This window comes from Rhamphochromis sp. 'chilingali' (genome assembly GCF_963969265.1).
Source record: "Rhamphochromis sp. 'chilingali' genome assembly, chromosome: 6".
NCBI lineage: Eukaryota > Metazoa > Chordata > Actinopteri > Cichliformes > Cichlidae > Rhamphochromis > Rhamphochromis sp. 'chilingali'.
In genome coordinates this window covers 9,025,107-9,040,677 of record NC_137933.1, presented here as the reverse complement: position 1 = coordinate 9,040,677, position 15,571 = coordinate 9,025,107, and the positions used below count along the sequence as shown (strand labels likewise).

Below are 15,571 nucleotides of genomic sequence, written 5' to 3'. Positions count from 1 at the left end.
TTATGCGGATGATGTGTTACTCTTTCTCCAAAATTCACAAACCAATAATGTTTAACATTTAGTATTTACTGTCATATTCCCATATATCATTGTGATGTTGTTTATTCTATTACTCTTGTTCTCTTCTGCTTGCTTTCTTTTTTCTTTCTCAGCAGGTGATCCAGGTGATTGATATATGCATTTTTTTTCTCTGCCCGTTCTGTTGGTTTTTGTCTTTTGCCCTTCTCCCCCGTCCCTCTTCTCAGCTGTTTCTCTTTCCCTCTTTCTTCCTCCCCTTCTTTCCCCCAGTCAAGTCTGTCCCGTATTCAGTAAGTGAAAATAAAATAAACAATAAAAGGTGAATCAAATGGACCATTACGGCAAGGCTGGGATGGTCAATTTGGTAAAGTAAATCCGTTGGGCATCTTTCTTTGCCTTTAGACAACAATTCTGATGGCAAAAGAGCCAAACGGGACAGGCCAAAAAGAAAAAAAAGAAAAAAAAGAAAAAAAAAAAAAAAAAAGAAAAAAAGAAATGGAAATAAAAGAAACACACACTCATGCACACACACACACACACACACACACACACACACACACACACACACACACACAAAGCTGTCAAAGACTCAAGTTTAAAACAAAAAACTGTACATCAACAGCAAGCACCGATGGCACTTTGCTTTGCTTACAGTTGAAGCAAAGCTGCACCAAATTCAGTGCATAGTTTCTCATCTGAAGCAGAATGCCGAAAGAAATGAAAAAAAAAAGACACATTGAGACACTACAAAGGTCAAATGAATAACTCGACAAGTGGCTAAGTTACTATAAATGTAAGGAATATTCAGTTATAGTACAAACTGGCATGCTGTTTGCAGAATAAAACAAAAACAAAGGAAAAGTACACTTTGATGCACGTGACAGAGACTGTGAGTGCATGTCAAACAGCCTACAAGCACAGCAGAGCTCTCAGCAAGCTTCTCCTAAGTCAACTTGGCTTGCATTTCAAGAACTCCCCAGCTGCTGAAAAATTCATACACACGAATCGATAAAACATTGATGATTCAGTTCAAGCTTTCCTTCCCTTTGCAAGAAAATAACCTGACTGTAAACATGCAAGTTCTAACTGGTAGGTTATTGGTGCGATACCCTGTGTCACATATCCAACAAGACAGCCCACTGAAAAGATCCACCCCGTGTGGCCTCTGCTCTGACCAAGCTGACAGTTCTTTATCACGAGCCACAAGATTGAGGGCAGCTTGATTACCATAAATAAGGATGAAACTCAGATAAATAAAGGCCATTCATGTGAGGGCGAGTCACCGACCTGTCACTTAAAGAAAAATAATGCTAAACACTGGCGCATAATCCAGCAGGGGGATATTAGATAGTGGTTAGAATAATGAACTTCCACTTTGATTTCCTCCAGGGGCAACAACATTTGCACGTTGTATCTCAAACGTGTGTGCTGTAAGCCGGCGAACCCGGTGATGAACTGTTTGTAGTGTTAAAATATGTGTGCAGATGCATGTGTCAAGAACTGAGATTATTGCCAGAGGAGATGGCTCTTGAACAGAATGAATTTAAATTCATCATGCTCACATTAAGTTCCCGAGTAAAACAAAAGAGTTTTATGAAATAACGTGAAAGGACTCATGAATACGAAATTGTAGTCACTTAAATGTAAAAATACTGTAGTTTTTTAAAAACTCAAGATATTCGCATTTATGCTGCTCGAGTACAGCCCCACTGGGGACTAATCTCTCTCTATATTGTAAGCATTTGTGTGTCTGTGTGTATGTGCACATGTGTTTTGTTAACAACTCTCTAGGCTTAGATCCTATCCATAATCAGCTCCACCCCCCCTACAGCTTTACACAATCCTCCTCTGCTGTGGGCAGGTTTTAACACCAGAGCTGGCACTCCAGGCTTTAAACTGCTCACACTGTACACATCCAGCATCGAGACACACACACATATACACATAAAGAACAAATTCACACAGGGGAAATAGGTGGAATTGAGATGTGAGCTAATTTAGCGGACCATAGAGAGTGTTGAGGTGCTGTATCAGTATCTGCCAGGCCTCCAGTAGATCCACTGCTGGGAGTGTTGCTAACTCTAAGGGTATGCACAGCTGTATAGCCAGGGGCCCTGCGGAGATTCAGGGGAGCTTGAACAGCAAGTTCCACACATTCACAACACAGCCAAGCTTAATTACCTCTTCATACTGCTCCACATGACAAACAGCCATCCACTGGATCCGAGAGCGGGGCAACACCAGCCAGCAGGCTTGCCAACCAGACAGCCTCCATCCTATCATCAGCACTGCTTGCACAGCTATTTGTCTCAATTAGCCATGCTCTGCATACTTGAAAAATATGATGTCAGGATATGGCTTGACTAACAGCGTCCATAAGTACTGTACCCTTATATTCATGATAAATCATTCTCTAAGAGCTCTCAGCCACTGTGTCGTTAAATGTCGAATAACGCAACAAATCGGCAAATAACCTCATCATCACACAATCATGTGTATGGCAGGTTCCTTAATCATTTGTTCATATGGACAAGCTGACAGCGACAGCCAGATTGTTTACCTCTGCATGAATCCTCCTGCATTCCTTTATCCTTTAATATGAGAAAAGGTGAATGACCAAAAAAAAGAAAGAAAAAACCAACAAAACAACGGGGGTAGTGCAAACAAGTCGTGCAGCGTGGACAGCAAGCAGAGCAGAGGTGGGAGATAGAATCAGATCAGGACATACATGAAGGTGACACACGTGCAGATAATACAGCCAAAGGCCGCCCAAGGGCACCTGGCTACTTTCCCAGGAACCATCTCTTAAGAGCCCAGCAGCACTACAGCAAACACCTGCAGCAACCCACATATATCATAATTTACACGTGTCAAATCTGACATTAAACACTGGTCTGTGATATGAGAACGGCCAGTTTTCCTTTTTTTTTTTTAATCCTGTTCTATATTGTGAGCAATGGCATTTCTTTTAATGTTTCAGTCATCCAGCTGCTTCCCAGTTTGGCAAATAAGAACTCTTATGTGAAAACATGACAGGGCACATTGCTTGAAAGCTTTCATTTTATAACAGCTGCCATCACAGAATGTAGCCGCTCTGAATACAATGTGGTGCTGGGCATTAAATGATTAAGCAACTTTTTGTTATCAAGCCAGAGTAGGTTGCTGTTTCCATAATCCATGCCAACTTAAAAACAAGTTTCATCTTAAACATATGAAAAATAAAAGAAACATTTTTAAAAATACGTCTACAAGAAGGCAAACTACGGCCTATTCTTAAGTCACCAACCACTTGGCAACTACAGGTCGTTAGGGAAAAATGTGCATTCCCTGACATGCCGGTCCACTATGTCCATTGCCTCTGCAAAAGCATGAAATGGACACGCAAACAGAGTTAGTTTGGTTATCATTAAACTAAATCGTAAATGTTTATATTTTTAATTAAAATTATCAGAGAATACATCAGCTTGTCTAGTTTTGTGCTTACATTTGACTCATGTTGTGTCACTGGATATAATTGTTTGTTACTACTCTTGAAGCAATAGATTCACACCTTGAATTAGATAGACTGTCATCAACGACAGTAGCACATTGGAAGAGAAGGATGAAAAATGGCCTTCATATTGTTCTCATTTATAAATGCTGCAGCCTGTATGCTGCAATCACTGATAGAACATTGTTCAGTACTTTTTTCTATGTTGTCAAAAATATCATTATCATAAATTTCCTTGAACTACCTTGATCTAATTTTAGGCTATATTACCCAGCCCTATTCAACTTTGATACAATGACCGAGCAAAAGACATACTGTTTTCAAAGGTTTAGGCAAGCATAAGCATGGCGACTAAAGAAACCACATACAAAACTCTTCAGCAGCTATGGCAGTATCTGAAAACATTACAACCCTGCCAGAGAGCACACAGACTAATACTTCTCTAAAAAAAAGAAAGATGCAGCAAGACAAACAACACAAACCGTTCCCCCTCTCTTATCTGAGCAAATGGAGCATCAATTCACACACAGGCAAAAAAAAAAAAAAAAAAAGGGAAGGAAGGCGCTAGCTCATCAAATACAGATGACTGGAAATGTAAACTAGTTGATGCGTGTGGAGCAATATCTGTATGTGTACTCTCAACATGTATCAGCAGCAGATTATTCACATGGGACTCCATTTGGAGAGGAAGCTAGCAGGTTTAGTGACTCCCAACTGTGTCGGGGTTGATTATGAAGTCAGAAACAGTGAATTATTAAAACAAATGGCACTCCAGATTTTTCCTCTGTCTTCATGACAAACGCTATCTCCTCTCAAGCGTGGAGAAGTGAGCCATGTATAACACGAGCCTGAAAAATCTCCACGGCCTTCCTCCCCTTGTGTGTGTGTGTGAGAGCAAGTGTGAGGCGATGCTTGGTGCGCCTTCCCTTCTCTAGAGGTAATGACATTGTGATACATTACCAGGCCTCAGTCATTTAGTAGCGTAAAGTTGAACCTTTAGTTTTCATAAACATCTGGTATAAGGCTGGCAGGTAGTACGCATCCTGCTTATGGTAAAGTTGCTGTAATATTCTGACTTTCACTCAGCGAGGAGTAATAAAAAGAAGAGGTGGTGAGCTAACTAACACTTGTTCTAGTAATGACAGGTTGACTGATCAGTTAGCTGATTAGGGGCAATAAAATAGTCACGAATACTAACAAATACAGGTATCCACTTCCATGACTCAAATATTTATGTAAATGGAAGGGAAGAGCAGTATTCTTATAAATGCTTTCTACCTTATTATTTTGTTTCTTTTATTTTTTATGTGTTACCTTACATAACTGCAAGCAACTGCAAACAAATAAACGTCACCATTATATATTTTTTCAATCTCCTGACAGCCAAAAAAATTTGTTAACAGACAAATGTGATCAAGAGATATAAAGAACAAAGAATGCAACATCTGCAACTAATCAGTAACTGAGTGGGTAGATCACTATTATGGGAGAATGTAGAATTATGCTTGCAAATGAGTACTGATATAAGTTTCATGTCCAAGATGGGGTTTTTTTTTTTTAATTTGGACTGTAGAACCTTTCTGGATAGTTGTCTTTGTATTATGAGCATAGCTAAATAGCAAATGCATTCATCTAGAGCTTATTTTTAACCATTTCTATGGTGCATAAATGTGTCCAGCTACATAAAACACTATCATTTTTTTTTAGAAATTACATAATTTATAGTGTAAATGAATTTAACATGACTGATTTAATATGATTGTTAACTGTCCAATTTTTGGGCAGTTAACAAACTGCCCAAAAATTGTTGGTTTTTACAGTAAGGGGACTATTGCCCAAGAAATGGAGGATTAAACCTCAGTTAGGACAGCTTATAAATGTGTGTTCTTCAAATTAGCCAAACCTCTGTGTCATCCATTGTAAAAGTACACATATGTAGAGCTGTGTAACTGTGTAACTGCCAACAAATGCACTGAAACCCATTGCAATAGAAAAAATAAAATAAAATACAATACAAATGTAGATGAAGAAAAAAATCCTTTCATCTGTGGTCAGTAAAACTGTTAAAACCACATGCAATATTAAGATGAGCCTTAAAATAAGCCCTGTATGAATCTGAGTTTGTAGTCCACAAAGGGCACTTCGTTGTGTGGTGAAAATTCTCTTCTAAATGCAGTGCTTTCAAAACTGAATTGTAGAGAAGTTTTCTATGAGTTTAGATTGTAGATGGAGCTCAGGAATCTCCACAAGCCAACTTATCTGTTAGTTAACTGAAATACGCCAAACTGTAAAACCAGGCCCATGTTACCAGTGTTTTTCCAAAAAGTAATTGTCTGCCAGAAAGTGATTTCTGGTAATTGTCAACATCATCCCCCACGTTTAAACTGTTGTAAATATTGACCTATAATCTTTCAAACATGTGTCAATAATATCAATGAATGATATAAGAAAAGAAAAAAAAACCTAAAAAACAAAGCTCTAATCATTCTTTGGCAAATCTCACTGATATTAAAAATGTTGCTTTCAAGAGGGCTCTACCCAACAGGGCAGCAGAAATTACAACAATTATCACAGTTCTATCAGGATATTTTAAGTGGCAAAAAGGACTGGAATGATTACAGTGCAGGTACAATAACAGAGTCGTAGTCATAAGCAGATCATTTCTTTAACTTGTCTACAGTCTATTTAGCAGTATAAGTGAAGGTGTTATACACAGGAAACACAGAAACAGAAATCACTTTTTGGCACAACACTGGCCGTGCTGACCAGTCCAGCGGATCAGCCTCAGGAATACTTGATCCTCTGGTGATCAATTATGGTCAGATAGTTTGTTATCCAGAAAATTAACTATTTCCATGTCAATGTAATGCATACCACAATTGGTAACAACATGTAAATGTCTAAATTAGTATAAAAACACTGTGCAAATATATTTATTCTGCATCCTTATAAGACTAATGCACTAACGCAGTAGCATTAGTAGCATTAGCATAGTAAAGGCAATGCCACCAAAGGACTTCAGACATATCCTCTTGAGGACCAGCCTATTCATTTATGTCCTCTATAATGGACTTTTGTTTTTGGTCTATAGCTTTTGACTTATTTGAGCTACTGTACTAAGTCCTGATGTACTAAACAGAGGATATCCTGGGCTTTCTATTGATATCTCATGTGTTTGGGTGGCCACTATTAGCTCCAAAGAGGCAGGAAATCACAAAAAGAAGTTGAATGGGAAGATTATTTTTTCCTCGGGAGGATATAAAGCATGTTAAACACACGCAATTAGTTTCAGCTGGATTTTATTTTTACCATAAGCTCTGTTCAGCAGTCTGCATTTTGATATTTATCAGTGTTAGATTGGCACAAGGTTGAGGTGAGAAACTCAGTTTCACTATTGGTATAAAACCCAGGGGTCGGCAACCTGCGGCTGTGTGGTTTGGGAAAATAAATTAGAAGTATTTAGCTGAAGTGTGATTTATTTATGTTAGTTCTTTTTTAACTTGTAGTTCTAAATTGGAAGATTATTGTGATTATTTATTATAATTAGATTATTATTATTGAAATTTAAAATACAATTATATTCTATTATTTTTTCATCGCTCAAAATTATTGGTATAACCCAGTACATTATGGCACTGCAGGCTGAGAGAACACAGTACAACCTACTTCCTGTTTAATGCTAGATATTCAAGTTAAAATTGTCTGTTGAGATGCAGCATGCAGTGCACAGCGAAAAATTATAAATTCAGAAGCTATGGAATAAAAAAGCTGAAGTCACATGGTACACGATAAATCATGTTTTCTTTTGCTTACAAATTGTCTTAAAAATACATACTTATCCCTCAGTTTCATATTCATGTTGCGATGCCTGCTGAAGAAGCAAATAACAAGCTCATTTTATTGAGCCGCTGAATACGCCTCTTCAGCCTCCATCAAAGCAACTTGCCTCAGAGACACAACTGTACGACATGAAAAGCTTGCAGTCAAGAAGAGCAGCAGCATTACTAACTGCATTTTGGTTTCCTTGTTCCCCTTTTAACCCGACAAAACAAAATGACAGGTTGCACTCACATGTTTTTTTTTTTTAATTCCAGCGTACTTTGATCATTTACTGGAGAAGTTTGTGTTCAGCCCTTCCTCGTGCTCAAGCTATAAATCACTGCGAAAGGTATAGTACATGTCTTTGCTATATAAAAATATCAATAAATAAATAGCACTGCTACTACTAACCAAAGATACCTCAGATCTTTTTAAGAATTTTGTTTATTTTTTGCCTTTTTTTCTATTAAAGCAGGAGATGACTTAAAAGAAAAAGGTAAGGGAGGAGAGTGAGAGTGGCGGGAGGTGGCAGTCTGTGGCAGCACAGACTTTAAGCCTTTGTGCTCGTGCTCTGCCATGTGAGGTACTGGTGCCCTCCTTCAGTAATGAAAGAGTGCCTGATAACAAATTAGGACCCACAAATGTTGTTTTTCTCAGTCTGACCAGTGGGGGAAGACCTTTCTATTATATTCTACAGCCTATATTTTGTAATAAAACTACAGTTACTGTGCCAAAATGTACCACTCATCCAACTTCCATTAAAGTTTCACCAATCATGTCACAGATTTTTTTGCAATACAAAGTTGCAATGTGTCCCTTTTCTGTTTCTATAGCTGCAATTAAAGCCACAGTATCTTTCACATTCTGAAATATAAAGAGAGACTCTCAATGATGTTTAACTACCAACTACCAATTTCCTTCTTGAAAATCAAATATACTTCTAGTGCATTAATTTATCTGTGACAAGAAAATTTGCAGATGTTTCCACGATATACAGATGTTTATACAGATGTATACCCATATTTATGTTTAGCCACATGAATGATCATAACCAACCCTGGTTCATCCAATCTGTTGGACAGACTGGATGAACCATGTTCTCATTTGTTCAGCATTTGACATTTCTTGATATTTACATTACCTTAGAGGAGAATAGGAATGGACACAAGACACAAGACTATCAGAATACCTCAAGTTAAATGACTAACAACAGCTCCGCAACATAGGAAAACTTTCTGAATCAATGCTTTCAGTGGCTGGAAATGCATATGATTGCAAATGCATGAAAGTAAAGAGAAAAAAAATTAATATATAACCGAAACAAATTTAATTTAAAAAACGAGTGATATCAACAGAAATATTGGAACATTTCATTTTATGATGCATTGACACATGTCTGGTAAATCTAGGGAGATACAGAATAAAAACGTTCCCAATTATAACTTATTGTGATCCAACAGAAGAGTAAGATTTGGGTATAAACATTGGCTCCGAAGCTTTGTGCATAACAAATGAAAGAGGAACAGTGTTATCTATGTGTATTTTGAGCACTATTTGTAACAGTCTTGGAAGAGGCTGCAAGATTATTTGAATTTTTTCTATGAATAAATTTTCTCTTTTTACTCTCCTGTGAAAAACGATCACAGTTTGAATCCATTGTTAACCGCCATTAACTCAAGCTGACCACAGCCTCCTAATTACCCTGTGAAGAGCTGAATACAAAAAACCTCCTGAAATAAGGATGCAAATTTCATAAAAACACACAACTTCTCTGAAAACAGTACGAGTCATGCTGCACTTCAGAGGAAATATTAAACTCAATGAAGTTATTAGGGGACACTTATGATTGTTCCTTGCTGCGTTGTGTTCTGCCTCGTCATCTTGCTCCAGTTGGGAAAATTACACCCTAGCGTTTTTTATTTTAAGGGACGTGTAATGCCACCTTTTGGGTGTGTTTTTGCTTGCTTTGCCCATCTAGGATGTAACTTTCTTCCATCGCCTTATCAGGTTGCTTCACACAGTCCCACTGTGGTCTCTCTCAGAGATGTTTGGTTTCCAAGTACAGTAGTACCTTGACTTTTGAGTGGCCCAACTAACGAAATTTTCGAGATACTTGGCCGATTCTTTGCTTTGAGTTGAGAGCTAAAATTTGGGTTGCGAGCCAGCTTCACACACCCCTCTGCTAATTGGTGCAGCGAACTCTGCAGCATCTACCAAGCATATTATGCCTCACTCACTTTAACCGGTTAGCTAGCAGTGGAAGCATCAATGCTGTGCTTGCATTTGTGCTTGCAGTTACTTTGCAAAACGTAATTTTTCCAACCATGGGTGTGCATTGAGTTAAAGAAATAACTTATCAAAAAACATAACCAAGGTGTGTTTGTAGTCACCTGTGTGAAACAGTACGAGTGTAGCACATCTACATGTACAAAAATGCTGTGTTTTAAGAGGGTCCGGAACAGATTAATAACATTTCAATTAATTTTAATTGGAAAAATTGATTTTGCATACGAGTAATTTGATTTACCAGCTCCGTCACGGAACAATTTAAACTTGTAAGTCAAGGCACCACTGTCCATTTTCAGCTACTTGGAACCACGGTAGCCTCAACCAACTTATGCTGAGACATGATTCACTGAGGCTGAAGCCAGCTGACATCCCTGATTCAGCTGAAGTCATAACTGAGGTATCTTTGGCTATAAATTTTAACTCTTTTTTTTGTTGTTGTTGTTGCTTCCCCATCCTGTGTCCATCTTCCAAATGTTATTATCCTTTTTCCAATCAGCCTTTGATAAAACTGGGGGAATGAACTTCCCTTTGACTAGAAAATTAAAAGCCAATAATGTGATCAACAAAAATTAAATTGATAGCAATACAAATGGTTAAAACAGAACCATATAGCACATCTAGACTTAACTGAAGGCAATCAATTTGGGAACCACTGCTCTAGAGGAGGGATTTGTTCCTCGTGTATTCCGCTTCAAGCTTTCGTCATCTCAGTTTCAATGCAATCTAAACCTGTGTGGACATGAATCAATATTGCTGCCCTATTGCACCAGCCTTCTGAGCTTTTTTTAAATGTTGCATTACATCTCGCTACAGTAGCAGCTGAATTTACAAGCTGCCCCTAAATATCGGCCCTGGCATTCTCAGAATGTCAAACTGGGTTACAATATCAAAGATTAAGTAATCACTTGTAAATCAGAGGAGCGCCACAGATGTCATCAACAATCAGCAGAACTGCGACACTTAACCAACAGAATTTATGTTGGTTCATCAAAGTGATCGCATACACACACACACACACACACACGCACACGCACACACACACACACACACAACAGCATAAAAACATTTAATATACTAGACTGTTGTAACATTCACTACACTGACTAGTAAACTGACAATCAACCATCATTACAGCACTATTAAAAGCCAAACATGTAATAACATTACAGTTTATTCAGTCCAGGTTAAATACATAACAGCAATCAAATTCAATCATAACTAATGTGTATGTTACTCACGTATATAGATTTATGCATACAATATCAATGTCTCAGTTTTCATATAAGCATATTGAAAAGGTTTGGCAGTCACCTGTCAAACTATGTCTTCCACATCCATACTCCATAGCTTCAATGTTATAGAGATGAAAAGAGGCGAGAGTTGTAAGCATCCTATCTGAAAAGAATTTATAAGATAGAGCAGTGATGAAGAAGTTGTCTAAAGGCATTGAGAAACTTCTTCATCTTCAGTGAGGAAAATCATCCAGACTGTGCTGGCAAGGTGTTCACATGGCAACAGCGATAGGATCAGCATTCGCTCTGGCAAGTTAGGGGCCTCAGCTTGAGTTTAAAGGCTGTCAGTAACACTTTTTGCCTTGAAGCTGCCATGGTTGCATCTTGCAGTACGGTAAATTACCAGCAATGTGAAGCTGTAATGGTGTCAGTGTTGTCTTGGTAACCACCACATTGGTGTTGACAGCTAATCCATGACCAAATCATGGCAGATGAGCCCAGTGGATGCCATCTCCCAATATACTTTACTTCAGTACCATCACTAAAGATCACTTTCTTTATGTTTTGGTTGGATTTGGGAAACAGGTGCAGCAATGTATTAAAACATGTGCAAACATACATGGAAAAAAACTTGCATATAAGAAAAATTACATTAGCTTGTACAATTCTAACAAGCCAAAAATGAAGTATTTGGTGTTCCCTTAGTTTCTCACAGTCCAAATTTGTAATTTCTTCTCCAGGCTTCTTGAAAGACAGTCCAAATCTTTTCTTTAGATGTTGGCTGCCTTTTGTTCCAGTCTCTATGACGATGATCCTACACCTCTCAATAATATTTTTATTATTTTACTGCATTATTAGCGTGTTGTTACTTTTTTCAAATTTGGATTGATTATACTCCCAAAGGCATATTGTCATGTTTATTTCTTGTGTAAACTGGCATATCTGTCTCTTTTCTTCTTGTTTACCTAATTCCTAACGGCCATACTTTCTGCAACAATTCCTGGTGACACTTCAGCAAAAAGTAGATGGATCAACTTCAGTAACACTGGCAGCATTACAGCATCACTTAGTTTTGGTGTCACAAACAAACAAACAAACGAACAAAACTCACAACAACATCAACAACAAAAATCTATTTCTTAAGGACATCTCTTTCAAATACTGTTCATCTGCTGTAGATATTTTTTAGGCCTGCCACTTCTTTTGTCCTGTAACTTGTCCAGTTCCCTGAGTTTTTTTAGGGGACAAACCGTCCATTCCAACAGAAACACATCAAAGTATCACTGATAATTCAACAATAAAATAGCCTTAATAGCTTTGTGGCCATCACAGAGTGTTTTCCAAACCGATTCAGGATCTGAAAGTGAACAGATTTAACGCACACAATGCTTTGTTACGTTTATTATTTTCATTTCACACATAAAACACATTTATAGATTCATTCCGACCTGCTCTCATTCCCAACATGTAAAATACCAACGACTTGTGACAATTGTTGGTATTTTACACGGTGGGATGAGAACATGTTGATACCAAGATATGCGAAATAATGAAAGTTAAATAACGTAATTTTTTCCATTGACATTATTATTAAAATAATGGGGTGCCTATAGCTCAGGAGGTGGAGCAGGTCATCTACCAATCAGGTTTGATCCCTGGCTGCTCCAGTCACATGCCAAAATATCGTTTGGCAAGATACTGAACCATGAGTTCATCTCTGATCCATCCTGATTCATCGGAGTGTTAATATGTGTGAATGTTTGAGGGAAAACAAGCATAGAAAAAAGTTATTGTGTAAATATATGTGAATGGGTGAATGAGACTTGTAGTATAAAGCGCATTTATTCTATATGCTACAAGCCTCTATAGGCTCAAGTAGAGTAGAAAAGCACTATTTTTTTTTTTTTTTTTTAAATATTTAAAAAAAATTTCTATTCTTTAAATTTTAATGAACGTGTAACGGAAACAATTTTATTTGTTTCCAATAATTCCTCTGGTACCCCAGATGTTGACTTCACTGCTCTAACCCGCACCTGAAGAGTTTGGTTACTAATCTTGGGGTAAAAATCAACCTTGCACTTTGTTCTGATGACCATTTAAATGGGGTCTTGAAATCTTCATTCTATCACCTCAGATGTCTTTCAAAGGTTAAGCCTTATCTTGGGCTTGGAAACTGTCATCCATGCTTTTATTACCTCATGCTTGGATTACTGCAACTCCCTTTTAATAGGAGTTGGCCAGGGCACTCTGTCACACCTGCAACTGGTGCAAAATTCTGCGGCACGTTTATTAACTGGTAAAAGAACATTTGAGCATATTACTTCGGTTCTAGCCTCCTTACACTGGCTTCCAATTAAATTTAGGATCTATTTTAAAATCCTTTTACTGGTTTTTAAATCCTGTAATGGTCTGACGCCTGTATATTTGTCCAATCTGCTGAAGCCTGATGTCCCCCCTCGTTCACTCCGGTCAGCTGAGCAGTTGTTGCTCTCAGTTCCTAAATAGCGGCTGAAACTTAGAGAAGACCGAGCATTCTCAATTGTGACCCCAAAACTTTGGAATGTTCTTCTTCTTCACATTAGGCAATCTACTTCAGCGGTGGTCTTTAAATCCAGGTTAAAAACTCTTTATGATTCGCTTTCTTTTGACTGACACTGTTATTTTATTGTTATTTATTTACTGTATTTATTGTATTTATAGTTTTTATTGTACTTTTATATTTCAGCTGTATGGCACTTTAAAAACAACACATGGTCGACCAAAGTGCCATAAAAATAAATTATGGTATGGTATTAGTATTATTATATCCTTCTTCTTTGCTGCTTTTTGGGTTTGTGTGTGTTTAGGCGCTACCAAAAGGTCATTAGCTGTAATTAGCCATAGCACAACAAATTCTAGATCCAATCTGTGATGGGTTACAAAGCCACCAGAGTGAAAGTGAATGCAATTACAATGTGAGTGTGATACTATCAAAAGAAAGACAATGGCCCCAGGCACAACAAAGCAGGGCTAATTATATCAGGATTCTGATAGAGATTGGAAGGTGCTGAAGGCTCATTCTTACACCTTCCATGAACAGTTTGAGACAGCGATAAATAGACAGGGTTTAATTGCTCCATGCTGAGGTTACTCTGCTACTTTCCAGTCATGCAGCTGTGGAATTAAGCATGAGCGTGTTGTATCGTAGATGACATTTCCCTGTGTGTGATAATTAACCAGACTTTTAAGACCTTTTAAGGTATAAGATATGATAATGCAACATCAACAGTCAGTTTCATACTTGCATTGTTCATAAAAGAAAAATCTAAGGGCTCCATATAGACAAAGAAACACTGTTGACTACTGTCTGAATCATAAAAATAGACTACATGATTCGTTAAAGGAGAAAACAATCCAGCCTCCTTCTGTGCAGTGAACTCTGTAGGGATGCTGCAGTGCGTGGTGGCATTACTAAAGAAGTAACTATCTACCATGTATGTGCATATATGTGTTAGTGTATACGGTGCACAAGAATAAGCTAGATGAGCCAGGCTGACAATTTCTGTGATTACATCCTGCAGAGATTAGAACCAACTTTTGAGCGAAGACAATCTTTAAAAATGTTGATTTAAAAATCAACATTTCTGGAACATTACATATGCAAGCAGCATGTATAGAGGATACAGTTATTCCAAAACTAACAGGGGCAGTATACTTATACAAGTGTTCTAGCCTATTGTTACATGGTAAAGAAGGACAAAAATGGTACCCTCAAGCACAGCAAAAACTGCACATGGAAGAGTGTGACTTGTAGAGTTATGGTGATCGTTCTGTCCACACTTACTGGTAAGAAAACCACTAAGATTTGGATAACAGCTGATTCACAAAATACAATATAAATTCAGTGTGGTCATGGTTTTTAGCCCAAGAGAGGAAATGTGTTCCTTTTAGTGAAGTACCTAAAAGACCACTGAGATATGTTCAATGAATTTAAGGTGAGATTCAATTCAACAACATCCACAGTATTATCGTTTTCATGTTATCATGAAAGACCTTGAAATTCGACCTTGAGACAGCTGGTATGTAAAATCTCCTGTTCCGTAGACTTAATTGTTTGCAATAGCTAATGTTAAATAAATGCTTAAGCTTATGTAATGTAATTAACATTACATAAGCTTAAAACTCATAGTAACATTAGTAAGCTACTCAGCAATGCTTCTAACATTTCAGTGATTTCATAAAAACATAACACTGACCCACACCCGTTTTCACACCTTGGCTCATGTGATTAGGTAGAGGATCATCAGAGGGTCCTTTTGTCCCTCTTTGGGGGGGATACTTCCACTGGGTTTAAATCTGGGACTCTCCACCAAACTCTACAGAACAGCATTACTATTAAGCTTCAATACCACAAAGTGACTTCAGAGTAATTTCTGATTATTGATCCTGATCCTAGAAGACAATGATGCTGTGGATTTCATGTGTGCCAGATAAGATCACGTTTCTCACATTAAATGAAAATGGCACATTTAAAGTAAATGGCACTTGTACCTAAAAATAGATCGACCTATACTGGTTTTAATTTTTTTTTATTTTTTTTTTTTTGGGGGGGGGGGGGGGGGGGGTCTGTCCCTTTAAAAGATATCGCACTCATGTACAATGAATTATTCAGATGGAATAATTCCATAGAGGTTCCTCTGAGGTGGCACCAGTGTCTCGCCTCCTCTAGCAGTAGGACAGCCAG

At 37.8% G+C, this 15,571-nt stretch overlaps 1 protein-coding gene across 1 annotated transcript in view; it reads right to left on the bottom strand.

Moving 5' to 3' along the window:
• The window catches only part of LOC308398574 (protein kinase C-binding protein NELL1-like), a 328,133-nt gene that overhangs the window by 299,676 nt on the left and 12,886 nt on the right, over positions 1–15,571 (bottom strand). The gene's annotated exons all lie outside the window — the stretch shown is intronic.